Source organism: Canis lupus, chromosome 17, assembly GCF_003254725.2.
Source record: "Canis lupus dingo isolate Sandy chromosome 17, ASM325472v2, whole genome shotgun sequence".
In the NCBI taxonomy this organism is placed as follows: Eukaryota; Metazoa; Chordata; class Mammalia; order Carnivora; family Canidae; genus Canis; species Canis lupus.
This window is the reverse complement of record NC_064259.1, coordinates 16,181,134-16,198,665: the sequence shown is the minus strand read 5'-3', so window position 1 is coordinate 16,198,665 and position 17,532 is coordinate 16,181,134. Positions and strand designations below refer to the sequence as shown.

The following is a 17,532-nucleotide window of genomic DNA, read 5'->3' as shown; positions in this document are numbered from 1 at the left end:
TGGCATATAGAACCTTTAACCTCCTCCCTGAGGTTAAAGAAGCAATTGAGCAGCAGGCTGTGAAGAGACCATAGTGGGAGATGCAGAGAAACAGACAAGGGAACAAGCATCCAGCAGCCACAGGGACCCAGTGCAGTATGCAGATACTCAGGAAGAGGCAGGCATTTGAAAAAAGAGGAGCAGGGGCCTGAGGAGCTCAGAGACGGGTGGCAAGAAGACAAATTGTCCTTTTGTTTCTTGTGAATCACCTTTATAGAGGATTACTGGCAGGCTGCATCAGAAGTTATGACCAGAATCCTGTCTTTCTAACTCAATAGTGTGACTTTGGACAATTTTTTTAAACTCTCAGAGTCTCTATTTCCTTATCTATAAAATGAGAGATAACACTAGTGTCTACCTCATAGGGTAGTTGCAGGGATCATATGAATATGTGTAATTAATGTATGTTAAATGCTTAGACTAATATTTAGGAAGTGCTGTATAGCTGTTTTTTTGTTATTATCAGCACTATTAGTGGTAGTTTGGTAGTAGCAAGAGACTCAGCCTTGTAAGTATTTCCTTGCTTTGGAGTCTGTGTTTTAACAAGTTCCCTCCAAGTCCTTTCATTTAGTTACTGACTGTATATCTGGCTTGAAAACTGGAATCTGCATTTTCGTACACTTTTCAGGTGATTCAGATGAAGGTTTGTATGCAGGAAGCCTGGTTCATCATTTATCATGGGCTAAACTTGAAACCACGCTCAGAACTGTGAGGCACTATGGTAACTGGGCCAAGGATGGACCCCTCTTGGGTAATGTGCCCAAGGACATTCAGTATGAAAGGGCAGCTGGAAACTGCCTCAATTTGCTCTCTTCCTCTATTTTCATGGTATTATTGTTTGTTGAATAAGTGAAATGTTTGTTGAATAAATGAACCTGTTCACAGATTCCTAAAGAGTGAGAAAAGAAGTTTACTTTTAATATAGTCCAAAAACACATAATCGAAAAAATAGCTCACACTATTGAACAACTTTAGCAAATCTCCTGCACTACCTGCCAAGGTCATAGTTTCGATCTCACCTTCAATTATTGATAGATAGCCTGATAATTTGAGAAGAGAGAAACAGACTTTTTTCAAGCTTTGGAAAAGGAAAGTCCTTTTAATAAGAGATCCCATCATGATTACATAGCTCTTATCAAAAAAAAAATCCCTTGAGAGCTGAATTCCAGAAGGCAACTATTAAAAATGCCATTGAAAAACCAGAAATTATCTGCTTGCACAGCTTAGAACAGACCCAAGAGGGATTATGTATTTGATGCAGAATAAGAACTAAAGATTGTTCTTGTGGCCAGACTGGACTAGAATTTTTGAACTACCTTTGCCCCCACAACTAAACCTCAATTTTAACCATAAAATGTTCAAGCAAGCAGACAAGAAGGCAGGAGCCAGTTTGACTAAGGTAGTCAAGGTACCATTGATTATGCAACCAGTCAAGATTTGCAGTAAGAGTTACTCAAATCCTATTACAGAAGTAAAGGAGGCTCAAGCCCAATTCAGGATCATGTCAATGGGCAAAGCTTGGGCAAAGGATAAGGAAGAGATAAAACAAAGTAGGAGACCACAGATACTGGACATGGAGTTAACTAACACCTTTAATGAAGATCCAATCGTGAAAGTTGTAAGACTCGGGAAGGTCTAAGTTCAAGGCCAGGACTCCAAAGCAGGACTCAAGAGTTTGAGCAGGAGAATCTAAATGGCCTGAAATCCACAATTGCTTAGTTATCATATGGAGACCAAAGATACCAACAGACTTCAACAAGTCAATAAGATTTCAATTCTTGCTCAGCTCTGGCTATATCACCCTCAAAGATGGCCCAAAATAATTATCTGAATTTGAAATAATTTTTTTTCATAAATTTCTTTGGCTTACTCTGCACTGAAATGTTTTAAGGAACTCTTCCAAATGTAAAACCAATTATGTACATAATGGAAAGTAAACAGAGATTTGCCTATGCTCCTCCATCTCTCTACCCTCTGCCTACCTCCTAACCGACTATTGGATTTCACATGCCTTTACCAGTACTTTCGACTACATGATGGGTGAACATATTTCTGGGCTTTCAAACTGACCTTGAAGAAGTTACCGTCTTACTAATACACAGAACAGACAGTAACAGAACAAATGACGGCTAAGCAAAGAAATGACCTTGATGCTTTCTCTTATCTACTTGGTCTGCCACTCAACCATTGAAAGAGGGAAAAGGGGCCCCAGCAGGAGCCATTAGTCACAGAGTCATGCTAGTCCTACCTGGTACCTTGGAACTCCTGGATGATCAAAACTTGATGAATGATTTGTCTAATGTCATTACCAAGCACTGAGATTAAGCTACAAATCAAGAATTATTACAATCTCTTGTTTCTCACTATTAAATACAGAAACTACCTTTTTAATATCTTGTTCAGAAGAATCACTTAAACTAAATATGAATATGGATTTTTTTAGGATTAATGAACTGAATATTTTAATATTGTCCTATCAGGAAAAAAAAGTGCCTTTGGAGCACTAAAACAAAGGAGTCAGTTCTGGACTTTTTCCCCATTGGATCAGCTCAGAAAAAGAAAACTCTATATAAATATATACACACTAATATTTTCTTTCTACTGAAATATATATTTATCATATATGTATTTGTCAGCTTTCATTCCTGCTGTCAGATGTGGGAAATTAGCTTTTGCACTTACTAACTCCTCCGTGGGAAAGAGTTCCCTCATGAGTTTAACAAAAGAGAGCTTTATTGTTTATAAGATTGAAAAATAAAGGTTGCCATGGCTTTAAGATCTGGTGATTGGTAATCAGTTTATATAAATGACCATGAATCACTTTTGGCTGGCTAGGCTTTGTTTGGAACATGAGATGGCTGTTCTGTCTTACAAGTAAGGAATTATTAATGTACCCTCCCTAGAGGGTTTCAATTTCACCCATACAAACAGCTGTATATCTACCAAGTGTATGTTCGGTGTGCCTATCTATGAAATTTAAAATTATATGCTTTGTGTAAAACAGAATATATAATAGACTCTGAAATTGAATAAAACTTATTGGACTCATTTTTTATCCTTTGTGACATTTTTGTAGTAAGAAGAGTTCAGACAAAAGGCACTGCCACCAAGGAGCCAGGAATGCAAAGTCCTGTCCAATTTAAATAATCACTCCTTTCTGTCATGTTTTACAAAGAGATGTATTCAAACATGCTCTTTGAGCATTTCTATATTCCGTTCTTAGTTTTTACAAATAGGAGCAGGCAAAGATCCTCCCCTACTCCATTTGTATGTTTTTGTTACTTGAAAAAAATATAATCTTGCCAATTGTCTCATTATAAAAATGAGAGAGCTTTCTTCTATGATAAATAGGACAGAGACCTGGCACTTGAGACTGTAATTTAGTTCAGAACTTCACATTCCTCCTCTTCTCAACAAATAAGGTAAGTAAAGCCCAAGATAATAAGGAGCTCATGGAAAATCTGATCATGTCACTTGCCTTTTAAAACCCTTTGCTGATTACCCACATCCATATGGCCCAGACTCCCTAGCTTGGCTCACAAAGGCTTTCCACGATTTATATACACCTTGACAGCCTCTCCAATTTCATCTACCAACTGGTGTTTGCCAACTCCTTCTCCTGTTCTCTAGCCGTCTGAACCCCTTTTAAGTCTGGTAATGTAGCAATCTACACCCCCTCTCATTAGATCCTATGTTATTGGATCTAGGACTGGGGACCTAGATAGCCCAGTGGGTTAAGCATCAAGTCCCATATCAGGCTCTCTGCTCAGTGGGAAGTCTCCCTCTCACTTTCCCTCTGTGCTCTCCCTCCATGCTCTTCCCAACCCCCTCCTTCAAATAAATAAAATCTTTTTAAAAGAGAAGAAGAAAGAAAAGATCTAGGACTACATAAACCTATGAATAGTGGTGCTGGCTGAGGCCCTACAGACAGGAAGGACACATCACTGACACAGGTTATATGTACCTAGTCTAGTAAAAGTGAACTTCTAGCCTTCCAGGATGAAAAAGGCCCAATGCTGTCATATTGCCAATAAATGGTCACCTGATATTTTCAAGCAATGGTACTCATTTGGGTACTCAGCACTAGTCCCTATTACTGGCAGACTGGAGACTTTATAGTGGCTATAGATAAATATATCTTGATAAGTCAGAACTCATGCTGTTAAACCCACATATAGCCTCCATCTCTGCCACAGTATCTATTCTATTCATGTGTTTATCATGCCAACATTGAGGTGTCTGATGAGAGACACTGGCTAACATCAAATGGCTGAGTACTTTTGTCCACTTGATTGTTTAGCATCTCTTCTTTGGTGTATATTCTCTGGCATTAACGTTCCCACACATTAATTAACATGAACACACGTTGTGTTCACACAGCATGACAACTCCTATTTCTCCATCCACATGTCATTAACCCAGACTTCTCTGTTCCTGATGTTTCAATCTGTTTCCATTTGCTACTCACCACGTGTCCATGCATATTAAACCTTGGGGTCATTTCTCTTTTCATACAAAATGGATGGCTAAGTGCATTATCCAAAACTATTACAATTAAAAGATTTTTCCCTCACTGCTATCTTTCAAGGCTACCCTGAGGCTGTAGTATAGTTGTCCATTTTTGGCTTATACTCACATAACAGATTAACCCATTTATACACCAATATAAGTCTTCTTGTTCCTCCTTCAACTGTTTATATGGGATCCTCATATAGCCATAGGCATGCACTGAGGGAGGGTAATTAATCCAACAGTGGTGGGTGTCATGTGGGTGTGGGCAACCTGTTCCGGTACTAGTTTGTGCCCCTGATCCTGTTCATGCTCAACAAGGATGCACCACTTCCATTTGCAATGGAAAGTGGGCCAACCCAACCTTTGACTTCATGGGTACAGGACTCAGCTAATAATAAATACTTTCAGCCATGTGGTCATTTGGTATATTCCATTGTCAGGTATTCTCTTTAGACTAAAGCCCAGCAACAAACCATGTGCTGTTGTTTTAAATCATATAAATCCCCACTGTAGACAGCATGCCCTTACTCCAGAATCCTGAGGGCCTGGAGTTTGTCGAAAACCTCATACGGCATCTTTTCCCAACAAAACCTCTAACACCATGGGGTCTACTGGATCATAAGACCCACTGGCAGGGTTGCAGAACCTCTCAACACTGGCAGTCTTTTCAATCACCTAGTATATGGGCCAGAGCAATATCTCTCTGTACAGAATACTCTGTCAATTGAACTGAAGAGTCCCACCAGGTATTATTGTGCTCCCTTCTCCAAGACAGAAAGCCTGGGATATAATAATTTATCTCTTCCTTTTGGAGGGATGCCATGCCATGCGTCAGAGCCCTGGGCTCCTAAATATTTTATGAATATGGCAGCGTGTCTTTCTCACCACCTGGAACATGTATCCTACCAAGGCTTCCAGTGTGCTAACTACATCTTCCTTATCCAGTCCAATCAACATAATGTCACTGATATCATAGATGAATATGATGGTCTGCAAGATGTCTAAAAATCTCAATCTGTGTTGTCCATTATGTAGCAATTTGCCATGTGAAATGTGGCTTAGTGCAACTGAGAAACTGAATTTTTCATTTTAATAAATTTAAACCTAAAGATTGAAATAGTATTAAAAAGATTGAAACAGTGTAAAATGCCTTTTTTGTTAGACATAACTTCATTGTTTTGGTAGGATTACATGTTATGTTAAAAATTACATGGAGTAATGTAATTGTATTGTAAAGTGCTCTTCAGGGTCATGCATCATTTCTAGCATTACACAGAAACATATCACTGAGTGGAAGTCAACAAATTAAGTATAAATGACTTTTTCCAGGCATCAGTGTAATATTGTGTTTATTTTAATATTTTCTATAATCCATACACAGTATAATGATACCTATTTAAGATGTTATTAGTAACTGAAGTAGCTTATTAGTGCTTTAATTGTAATATAATTAAACTAATTTTCTTAAAGAAATATAAATTTTTAAAAGCAAAATGAAGGCATATTACTGATGCAGATGGAGTGAAAATGCAAAGCCAGTACTTCAAAGGCAAAAAAAAAAAGTGACTAGAAGAAAATATATCAGAAATTTCATGATGAATGGCAATTGCAATTTGTTACTGCAAAGAAAAACAAAAAAAAGTTGTTTGTTGTGTAAGAAAAGATTTAAGTCAGCAATATTGAGGCATTTTTAGCCAAAAATATATAGTGAACTTGATAAGAAGATTCCTCTCAACAGTGAAAAAGTTAGTAGTTAAATAGTTACCTGGAATCTAAATTAAATATCCAACAAAAATTTTCTAATACTCTTAACAGGATGTGGGTTTATAATGTTGGCCAGCTATAAAATGTCTCAGATTCCTATACAAGACAGAAAATGATTTTTAGACGTAGAAATGGTAAAAAATTATTTCAGTGATGGAAAGCTATAAAATAAGAAAAAAATAAAAAAGATATTTCATAAAATGTGGAAGATCCTCAATGAAGCAACCAAGTAATTATCACTACAATGATAGACTTTTCCAACAACACCAAAACCAGTTGATTCAAAATTTGAAAAATTGAGGGGCACCCAGGTGGCTCAGTCAGTTAAATATCCTACTCTTGTTTTCAGCTCAGATGGAAATCTTGTGGGTCTAAAGATCGAGCCCCGCATCAGGCTCCACAGTCAGCAGAGAGTCTGCTTGAAGATTCTTTCTGTCTGCCCCTTCTCAGATTATGCTCTCTCCTATTCTCAAATAAATAATCTCTTAAATTTTTTTTGGAAAAATTTTAAGTACTTTTCATTAGCTTTAGATGAGCCATGCAAAGTTAAAAGACAAAGCCCAATTAATACTTCAGTATATTATGTCTCATTTTGACTTCCAAATTTATAAACAAATATCAATTTGCAACTAAAAAACAAGATTCATGGAATAGCTATTTTTAAATGCTTTGTATCCATCAAAGAAAATTTTTATCTAGATATGAAAAATTTGTTTCTATAACTATGGGTGGTGCTCCAACTATGTTAGGTAAAAATCGGTTTTTTGGTATTTTAAAACAAGACATTGATATTTCTCTCATTGATTATCCCACTACATGATACATATTGGAAATATTTGGGTTTAGTTTTCTAGCAAACTCTAGGAAAAGCACCACTTATATAGTCATTAAGATTATGCAATACATATGTGCAAAAATCGTCACCAGTTTATCAAACTTTTGAAAAAATAGAAGACAATTAATTAAATGATCTTGTTCTCATTGACTGAGTCATGGAAGCATTGTAAAAAGATTTCTAGAATTACAAACTCCTATTTCAATCTACTATAAACTCTGAAACAAAAAGGTGTATTTGCTGACATTCAATAATCAAAGGCAAAAAACCCCCAGCAGTACACTCTATATTTTCTCACTGATAACACACTCCATATGAATAGACTAACTTTAAAGCTCTTGAGGAAAGAAAACGTTTATTTTTGACACACTTGTGTGCAAATTAATGTTGGGCTTTAAGTTTTTTGTATCAATAATAATGATTATTAAATTAATAATAATTTAATTGATAAATCAAGTTTTACATTTTCCAACATGAATATTGAAATTTCAATTGTAACTGGCAGTGTAATATAAATTTATTGAAAAAACTATAAGAAAAATTTGAAGAACACTTTTTGATATTAACAAATTTAGAGTTGCTTTCAATTTATGTACTACTGTTTTTACTTCAATTTTGGTAATATGGGGTTGACAAAGAGTTAATAAATTTAGTTAATTTTAATAGTTGTAGTTTTCAAACTGATAGATATTTCCTCCAAAGTCAAATCAATTCTTTAAAAAAGATAAAACAGTTTTGTTAATGTTGATGCAACTATTGAAGGAAAAGTATACTTTTGGGCAGTTAATTCAGTTATTGGTCAAATTTTAAGTATGTCAGGAACAATTTGGGCATGTAAATCTACTTTTTTAACTAAATTTTATGAGATCAAGTACATCCAGTGAAAATTTGACATGTGAACTGAGATATCCCTATAAATATAAAACATATCAGAAGTATAGAAGACTTTATACCAAGAAACTCACTAATTATTATAACGAGTAGGTATTGAAACAACATTTTGGAAATATTGAGTTAAATGAAACATATTAAATTAATTTACCAGTTTCCTTTTACTTTTTTAATGTGATTAATAAAAAATTTGAATTACATATATGACTCACATTTCATTTATACTGGGCCCAGCACTGATCTGGAGCTCTTCAGTCTATATACCATGAAAAAGAGCAGGAAAGTTAGTACAGCCCTGGAGCAAAATTATAAATTCATGCAGTTATCCATTCCATATGATGTAAATGTGAGCTGTTTCTTAACCTTCTTTGTGGTAGTGATGAAAGGAGCTAGTCACCAAATCAATGCATAGCTTATACCTGAGGCTATATTAATTTGCTCTAGCAAAGATAATACATTTGCTAAGGCAGCTGCGATTAGGGCTACTACTTTGTTGAATTTGCAGTAATCTATCATCATTCTCCAAGTTTCATCAAGTTTTTGAAGACAAAACTCATGAATTAGATGGAAATATGACAAAGATCACCATCTGCATCCTTCAGATCCTATAAGTATGACATTAATCTCAACCATCCTTTCAGAATATAATATTGGTTTTGATTCACCATCTTGGCTGCAGGGGTGGAGAAGGGTGAGGAACAGTTTGAAGATTTTCTCTACAGTAGCTTTGATCCCACAGACTAATGATCTAATATGGTGGCTGCACCAACTGCCAAGTATGTCAAACCCACTTACACATTTGAGGCGAGGAACTGCCCACCAGACTTTGTGCAGGACCCCATATGCCCCTACTCTAATAGGAAGACCATATGGTTTGGGTCTCTAGTTATGTCTTCTCAAATCCTATGCCAACTAGTACTTGGAGTATCTTAGTATTCCCATATCTCCAGAGCACAATTACCCATGTAAATGACCTTAGTACTGCCTGGAGGACTGGGCAACTTACTGGGCATGTATGTCATAGTGTTACATGATATTTCTTTCTTCCTAGGGACTTAGGCACCTCCTCAAGAAGTATATTTGGTTCTATGTGGACTCTAACATCAGACCTGCTATGACTGTGCACTTAATAGTCTTTAAAACTCAGCTATTATCACTATTAAGTCTTTACATGGTACTTGGTTTCAAAATGAAAACTTCTTTGTACATAACCCAAAAAACCCTTTGGCTTTCATGCCTGGATTTCTATTGCTTTTATTTACCTTCAGCTGTTCATTATCTCTCTACAAAGCATCAGTGGCATTTATCAATAGCCATGCAATCCTACCACCCTTTATAGAGACTATTGACTCATCTCACACATTTGTTTCAAAAGCCTGTTACATAATGCATGCTAGTACATTCCTTTACACCAGTCTCCCATATCACGTACCACTAGCAAAAGTTATAATAAGTGCAATGATACCTTTGGCCAAGAGCTGTCTGTGCACAGTGGCTGTGTCTTTATTGAATCTTGGTGTTCAGTGATCAAAAATCCCATCTATCACCTGTTTTCCTGGGCCATTCCCAATACCAACTTTTACAGGCTGGGTCCCTTCAAGGAAGAGATGGGAGTTTTGAGTGGAAACTGCTGCTCCCTAGAGGATGTGGAATCAGGGTTTGGCCTTAGTTTTGAGTGGAAACTGCTGCTCCCTAGAGGATGTGGAATCGGGGTTTGGCCTTAGAATGTAGGACTGAGGTAGCATGGAGGGATAGGGAGGATATTCCATGTATCTTTTTAATAGAGATACATGGAATCACTATTCCATCACTATTTTGAGAAGACTGGCTTTGTAAGCAGAATAGATTTGAGAGTAGGATATTAAGGACTAGTCACATGGTGGTGGAATAAAAAAAAGGAGTGAAAAGGGTAAATACAAAAAGAGATTGCAAAGGAAGAATTGGTGGTACCCTAATAATAGTCTGAGATAAACAAAGATTTGGGGCCTGAATGTCCAGGATGGGAATGGTGCCCCTGAGAGAGAGTAGGAGATTGAAAAGAAAGATAATCAATTGAGATTGAATCAGAATTAGTTTGCTGAGATGACAGTAATTGTACATTCCAAGAAAGGAGTTCTGTTTGTATGCCCCTACCAGTAAAAGTCTGGAGTCTGAGCCAAAGAAAGGAAAGAACTATATAGACTTAGAAATAAACAGTAAAAGCCTGAAGTACAAACTTTTGAAAGAATTTTCAAGCTTGAGAGTTGAGATTTGAGGAACACTCACTTAGGGACTAGAGAAGGAAAACAAGGAGCCATTGGTGAGGGAAGAGGAAAACCTAAGCAGTGTTTGGAGAGTACCATGGGAGAAGAATTTCATACAGACATCTCATCAGTGAGGCGAACCTACCAGAACCCCCATGAGTCAATTTTCACAAGTATTACACTGATGTTTCATTTTTCCCAATTAAGTTTTTAATGTTTTTTATTCATTATTTATGAAAAATGTTGTTGTCAGATCTTTGATTCCGTCTTCCCTCAAGGTTAGAGCTTATTCCTTTTAATACACATAAGGAGAAAATGTGTCTTTGCTGAGGAAGTCTTTGGAAAAAGATCTAGAAATAAAAATCTTTGTAGGATGAGCTTTCCTGGTTACTGCAACATTCTTTCTAGATATCTCATCATTAAACATCAATTTGAAGGGTCTTTCAGTCAACAACTTGTGCCCAGGACACAGATCTCCAGAGATGCCCTATGAGTTTTCATCCTTGAGCAGTATTCAGAAATAAGGCCAAGTGGCAGTACTACAAAATTCCAGTTAGTCCACTTAGGGGAATTGGTAGCTTCTTATTTTCACATTTAATAAAAGTACGCACAGTTAATCCTCTCTAAAAGCTTGAACAACCTTCTCCTTCCAACAGTTTTGGAAAACATAGCCACCAAAATCCACATGCATCCCATCCAGGTTAACTTTGGTTAAGTTTGCAGTTCCCACTTTGCTTCCGGAAACCTGTGCTCTCTAGCACCCTAATCCAGATGTGCACAGCCTAGGTCTTTTCAACATTGCTCCATCCATCTTCTTGCTTTATCCAAAATGTGTTTTTTTCCTGAGCAATCACTTCTACTTCCCTCTCAGTTTGAAACTAATCATTCTTGTGCATTCTCTGATAGCTGCTCAGTGTTATTTCTGGACTATTTCTGAACCGTTTTGTGTGTGTGTGTGTGTGTGTGTTTGTTTTTTGTTTTTGTTTTTGTTTTTTTGTTTTTTTATAAAAGCCCTCTGCTCCTTCTAGACTGGTGTCATTTTATTTGTGGATGGTTTTCTACATCTCACCATCTACCCAATCCCATATCATGTCTTACTTAGATGGTAAGACTAGCCACTGGCCCAAGCTCTCTTCTTTACTAGCCCAGAGGGATGGCCTTCCAACAAGGTACTCACTCAATCCATGGCCTCCTCATCTGGCACCTTCTCCTCCATTTCTCTTGCTCATCTCCACATCAGGGGCAGTTTTTTTTTTTATTGCTAAGAACCACTACCTTCTGAAATAAAAATAAATTAGCCATTACCTTCCAATCACTACATTCTCCTACAGTAATTCCGCCCAACTGCCACACCAAATCTTCGATCCAATGAAGCTTTTAGTCCTTTGACAAGTATCCTTTGCTCTCCATGGGCACACGCCTATTGTTTAAACCCCATGGTCTTCATTAGTCCCTTTCTTAAAAATATCAACTCTCTTGTCAATAAGTATCCCAGTTTTAGTTGCCATCACCTTTTTCTATACTACTGAAACAACTAACGTGTTAATCTTCTGGCTCAACCATAGATTCTTCAATCGACTCTCTAGAATAATCTTTCTTAACTGCAAACCTGATCATATCACCTTCCTGCTTTTAATATTATAGAGGCTACCCCATCCTGAGATTGCTTACAAGGACCTACTTGTTCTAGCCACTGTTTGTATCCCAAAGGCCATCTCCTCTAACTCCCCTTCACTACCTTCACTAACTTTTGCTTCCATCCTACTGCCACATTCAACTACTTTCAGTTCTGAGAATGTAACTCTGCTTCTCTCCTTTCACCTCCCCTTCCTTCCTTTCCCTCCCTTCTGCTTAACTCATCTCTTTCTATAGGATGGTCGCTCTTCCTGGAATAGTTTCCTCCCTCCTGGCTTCCCGTGGCTCCTCATACTTATCCTTCAGATATCAACCCCTCTAAAAAGCCTTTCCTGGCCCCTAATTAGGATCACTAGTCCTTGTCCTTGACAAAATCTACTTCAGCATTATAAAGGGTCTTTCTATCTGAATTAGAATTGCTGCAATTCCTTAGCATTGCTATCTCTATATGATGTTCACCCAATACTCCCTTTTCTCTTATCATCTGCCCACTTCATTCCTGACCTGGACATAGACCTTTTCACAAATCATGGCAAACCACCTCTGTCACCTCATCCTCCATCTCTCTTATAAACTGCATTGTTCTTATTTTCACATCACTCCTTCTTTCCAGCTATCACACACTCTTGGACATTCCTCAGTACACCAAATTCTTTAATATCTTCATGTCTGCAAGTTTTTTTGCTGTCTGCTTAAAAAATCCTGCCCCACCCTATCTGAAGACTTCCAATTCAGCTTTGAAGATTTAGCTCAGATGTCAGCTCTTAAAAGAGTCCAGTTCTCTCCTCTATACTCCCCCAACATTCTGCCTAAAACTCTCTCAGGGCACAGGGCACTCTAATTCTGGCTTCATTAGTATCTCTCTCACTGAGACAGTGGTCTTTAAAGGCAGGAACCATTTGTTCAACTTTGCATCCCTTGTGCCTTGTGCCTTGTGCATAAAGAAAGAGAGGAAGAGTTTTAATAATCATTAGACAAGTAGGATATGGTTCAAAGTTTTTTTTTTTCTCAAGTTCCACAATTTTCAGTATTTCCCTAAATTCAGCTATGTATGTCAAACAATCATTATTAAAACAAACACCCATTAAAATGTATGTGCCATATATTTTGCTTCAAACTAGTCAGTATTTATAGACAAAACAGCCTAAACTGTATTGTTCATGTTTCCATGAAGTCACAAGAATTTGCTAAAGACAAGGTTTGCTGTTTTGACCATACATTTCCACATATCACAGGAAGATGATGATACGATTTCATTCTGAAATAAACCACAAGTTGGGGTAAGAATTTATTAGGACAAAATTGTTGTTTTGTATGTTTATTTCTTCTCATCATACCAAATCTACTACCATCTGAATGAAAAGTATGAAAATGAAAAAGAGCAAAAAATACTTGGCTTTTATTCCAAAATTTGATTAATGACTACCTTTCTCGGATATGGTGTTATTTCCCTAAAATATTAAAGCCTTTGGACTGTTATTTACTGAACCTCAAAACAACACATTTCTAAGTTATATTTGTTTTCTGTCTCACTGTCATTTGAAGTAAAATTAGTTTCCTAAAATCACTTCTCATACTGGGTAGTTGCCAAATATACATTCTCAGTGGATATAACTTGATCCTCTGACTTAACACGGAGTCTAACCAAATATTGGGGAGGTAAGGAAAATGAGATGAGTATCACAGGAGAATTCTACTTTACTTTGCTGGAATTAATCAAAAAGTAAAAGGCAATGAAGTATTTTTTTAATTAGTAAGTTTTTGTTGGGTGCTTACTAGATATCCAGAAATGTTTGTAAACTTTGCGGACATAGCAATGAAGAATGGAGATACCATCACTGCCCTCACAGTTTCCAGCCTACTAGGGGTGGCAGGTAATTAAACAAACTACAATACGGTATGACACATACTATTACAGAGGAAGTATGATGTCACAGTAGTGTATGTCATAGGGTATCATAGGGTGAAATACGGTAAGGTCTCAGAAAACTGAACTCTCCCTAGTTCTAAAACCAACAAATGCCAACTGGTATGTTAAATTTACTTTTAGGAATAAAAGAGAATTAAGTTCGCAGATGCATGGGTATGTGCTCAAAAATATTTATTTGATCAACAAGTGAATAAATGCAGAGGCTTTCCATCACAGCAAAAATGGTCTCCTAGAGTCACTAATGACAATGAGATTGGGTACAGTTCTATAAAATAACTTGCCACAGAATAAAGCAGGTCAGTCGCTGTTGAGCTCATGGGGAAGGCTGGGACCTCCAAGTCACCACTTCAGGGTAAAAGACCTCACCAAGAACAGCCTACAGATGACAAGTCAGTTTCCCATTTTTTTTTTTTTTAAGATTTTATTTATTCATGAGAGACACAGGCAGAGGGAGAAGCAGGCTCCATGCAAGGAGCCTGACATGGAACTTGATCCCGAGTCTCCAGGATCATGCCCTGGGCTGAAGGCGGTGCGAAACTGCTGAGCCACCTGGGCTGCCCCAGTATCCCATTTTTACCCTTCCCTAGAAACAGGAGCCTACAGAGCTGACCCCTTAGAGTTTCCTACAGTTCTACAACTCAGGGGGAAACTGCCAGCTGCATTTACAAATAGATTATCTGAAACAACCCTTTTTTAAAAAATATTTTATTTATTTATTCACAAGAGTCACAGGGAGAGAGGTAGAGACATAGGCAGAGGGAGGAGAAACAGGCTCCATGCAGGGAGCCCAATGCGAGACTTGATCTGGGAACTCCAGGATCACGCCCTGAGCCAAAGGCAGACACTCAACCACGGGGCCACCCAGGCATTCCTATCCCAAACAATCCTAATACGTCTTCCTTACATTTTACTGAATTTCCACTCAGATTGGATTTCCCCAAGACAAAGTTGCCCTGGAATCTTATAAAGGATCCATTTTCTGTGCAAAGAAATGAAAACCTGTCAGTAGTTAGATACTTTTCAGAATCTCCAAATAAGCTAGGCCCTCAATATAAAGCTGTTGTATAATGGATTTCAGATTTGTAGTTTCTAGACTTCACTTGGCAAAAGGATCTATGTCTTTGCCAAACCATTTAGCAAGTGTTCACAGCACGTCAATCTGTCGTGGGTTGTGTTTAATAAGGCGTGTACATCCACAGCTACCCTTACCAGGCTGATTGGAGCTTGTCACCTGCTGGGTGGTTGCCATCACTCTTTTCCAACAAGAGAGATTTGAGATAGTGGAGTGCTTTGCACCAGCAGTGAGATCCTGCTAGTTTGGGGGCATTCCAAAGATGACTTGAGGCTATGACCTAGAGGTGCAGGGCAACTGAAAAACTCAGTTGAATGGGGTAAAAAATGGACCAGATCCCAAATGTTATCAAAGCTCTTCCTTCTCAAGCCCAGAAAAAGTTAAAGACTCAAGAGATGTTCAAGAGATCATTTTGTTCAGCCTAGACAAATAAAACTTTATTTCAGCTTTATAGAAAAAGAGGTACAGGTAAAGAGAGGATAGTATTGCTGAGTGCTAGACAGCAAAACAACAAAATGTTTGAGTGTAAAAACCAACTTCCTTCACCAGAGCTCCCAAACTTTTCTAACTAAATATCTTCATATATTTTCTCTTTCCCAAGGGAAAGAGGCATAATTCTTAGTAGCTACTCACAAAAATGAAACTTCCTTGAACTTACATGTCACATTTTTTTTAAATTGTGAATTCTGTATTCTACCCAGTGAAGCATCTATTTGGATTAATATAAAATTATTTTTCCCCCAAATTATTAGACAAAATTTGTGTTTCAAGAGGATGCTATGTTTGTTCTGTATCTTCGCATATCTCCAGAGCAATGGTCACCCAAGTTTAAGAAACATTGCCTGCTTCATGAAAATACAATTGCTGTTCTGGCTTCCTTTACTCCATCCTGGGATAGTCTTATTATACAAATGCTATTTTGCCACCTAATTCATCTAGATTTATCTCCTGATACGCATTCATAGTGGAAGACAACAAAAAAAGAACCACTCTCTTCACATGGTTCCAGCTTTTTAAGTTCAATTCTCCAACCTGCAAAGTTATTCCCCAGGCTAAGGCCATACATAACACCTCTGGCTTGGCAGATGAGAAGGATGAAAGAAAAAGTCATGATTCCCTGCAGAATCTATTCAAATAGGCTCCTCACCTTCCAAATTTGTATGTAAGAATCACAGTAGCATGGCAGGCTCATAGTCACTCTATGGGTTGGTTAGGAATACAGAGGACTTGTGAGAGATCCTGGTTCCATTCACTGTGAGCCATTCTCTTGGGAAAAGCAATATTCTATAGTAGGGATAAAATTCCTTCTTCTGTTATCAGCTTATTTGTCTCTTCTAATGTATTTTAATAGAAATTATATCCATGCATTTAGAAGAAAAATTACTTAGGTGTAAACTATCAGGCAAAAAAATACACACTGATAAATTAAGCAACAAATGCCATGTGCATACCTTATATTCAGCCTCAAAAGTTGTTATTCTGATTTTTAAGTGTGGTGGTATTATATAGAAATCACATATCCACCTCTGTAAAATCAGGTATGTCTTTCCTCCAGGACACAGCATTGGTGATAATTATATATATAAGTCAACTTAACTGGGTCACAGAAAGTCCAGATATTTGGTTAAAGATTGCTTGTAAGTGTGTCTATGAGGGTGTTTCTGGATGAGATTAATATTTGAATCAGTAGATGGAATAAAGCAGATTGCCCTCCCCAGTGTGGTGGGCCCCATTCAATCTGTTGAGGCTCCAAATAGAACAAAAAAGCTGGCAAGAAAGAAATCTCTCTTTTGAAGCTACAACATCAGTCTTCTCCTGCTTTCAAGTCTATACTTAAACTGGAACTTTCATCATTGGCTCTATTGGATTTCTACTTGATGAGTACAGATCTTGGGACTTCTTAGCCTCTATAATCACATGAATCAATTCCTTATAATCTCTATATGTTCCTTATTGTGTGTGTGCATATAAAAAAAATATATATATATAAAATGTGTGTATGTATATATATATTTAAAGTGTATATATATTAAAAAGTATATATGTATGTATAAACATATGTGTATATATATTGGGTTCTGTTTCTCCATAAAACCCAGAGTAATACAGCACCTCCCTGCTGCCCCTATATCTGGAACTATCCAGAAATGACTTGTAGCCACTGACTACATCACTGTCATTTTCCCAGTTGCAGCCATACATTAAATGTCTTTTCTCTCTCATTTTGAAATGTTTCCTTTAAAATGGCAGCATTTACTTGGTCTGTGCTGTTTTTTATGACTGTTGAGTAACTGAGTTTTATGGTATGTCTATTACTAATATACTTGGATCCCACAGAGGAATTTATGTGTGTTTCTTAGGTTTAATAAAATATTATGCATATGCTTTTTTATATTTTTGGCAAGATTTCCATCACATTGGCTTGGTGCAGTTTATGCATTTTTTATTTTCTATTTTAATATAGGCTGTACTCCTTGGGATTTCTATTAGTAATGCTGGAAGACTTGGAGCAGGCTTTTAGAAGTAAAGGTTGTTATTTAAACCCTTCCACAATGCATAATGAAATGCATGGCAGTGAAGGATGATACAGTACATTTAATAGATGAGGCCA

General features: G+C 37.2%; 1 protein-coding gene across 16 annotated transcripts in view; it reads right to left on the bottom strand.

Annotated features, from left to right (window-relative positions):
- Positions 1-17,532, bottom strand: part of TDRD15 (tudor domain containing 15) — a 240,743-nt gene that overhangs the window by 62,727 nt on the left and 160,484 nt on the right. For 12 of the 16 annotated variants that reach the window (XR_007402956.1, XR_007402962.1, XR_007402957.1 and 9 more), the window contains 2 exons: positions 11,462-11,562; positions 8,254-8,297 (listed from right to left, as the gene is read on the bottom strand). The gene's annotated coding sequence lies outside the window, so the exon portion shown is untranslated. The remainder of the gene's footprint in view (positions 1-8,253; positions 8,298-11,461; positions 11,563-17,532) is intronic. The other 4 variants (XR_007402959.1, XR_007402960.1, XR_007402968.1 and 1 more) reach the window with 1 other exon arrangement.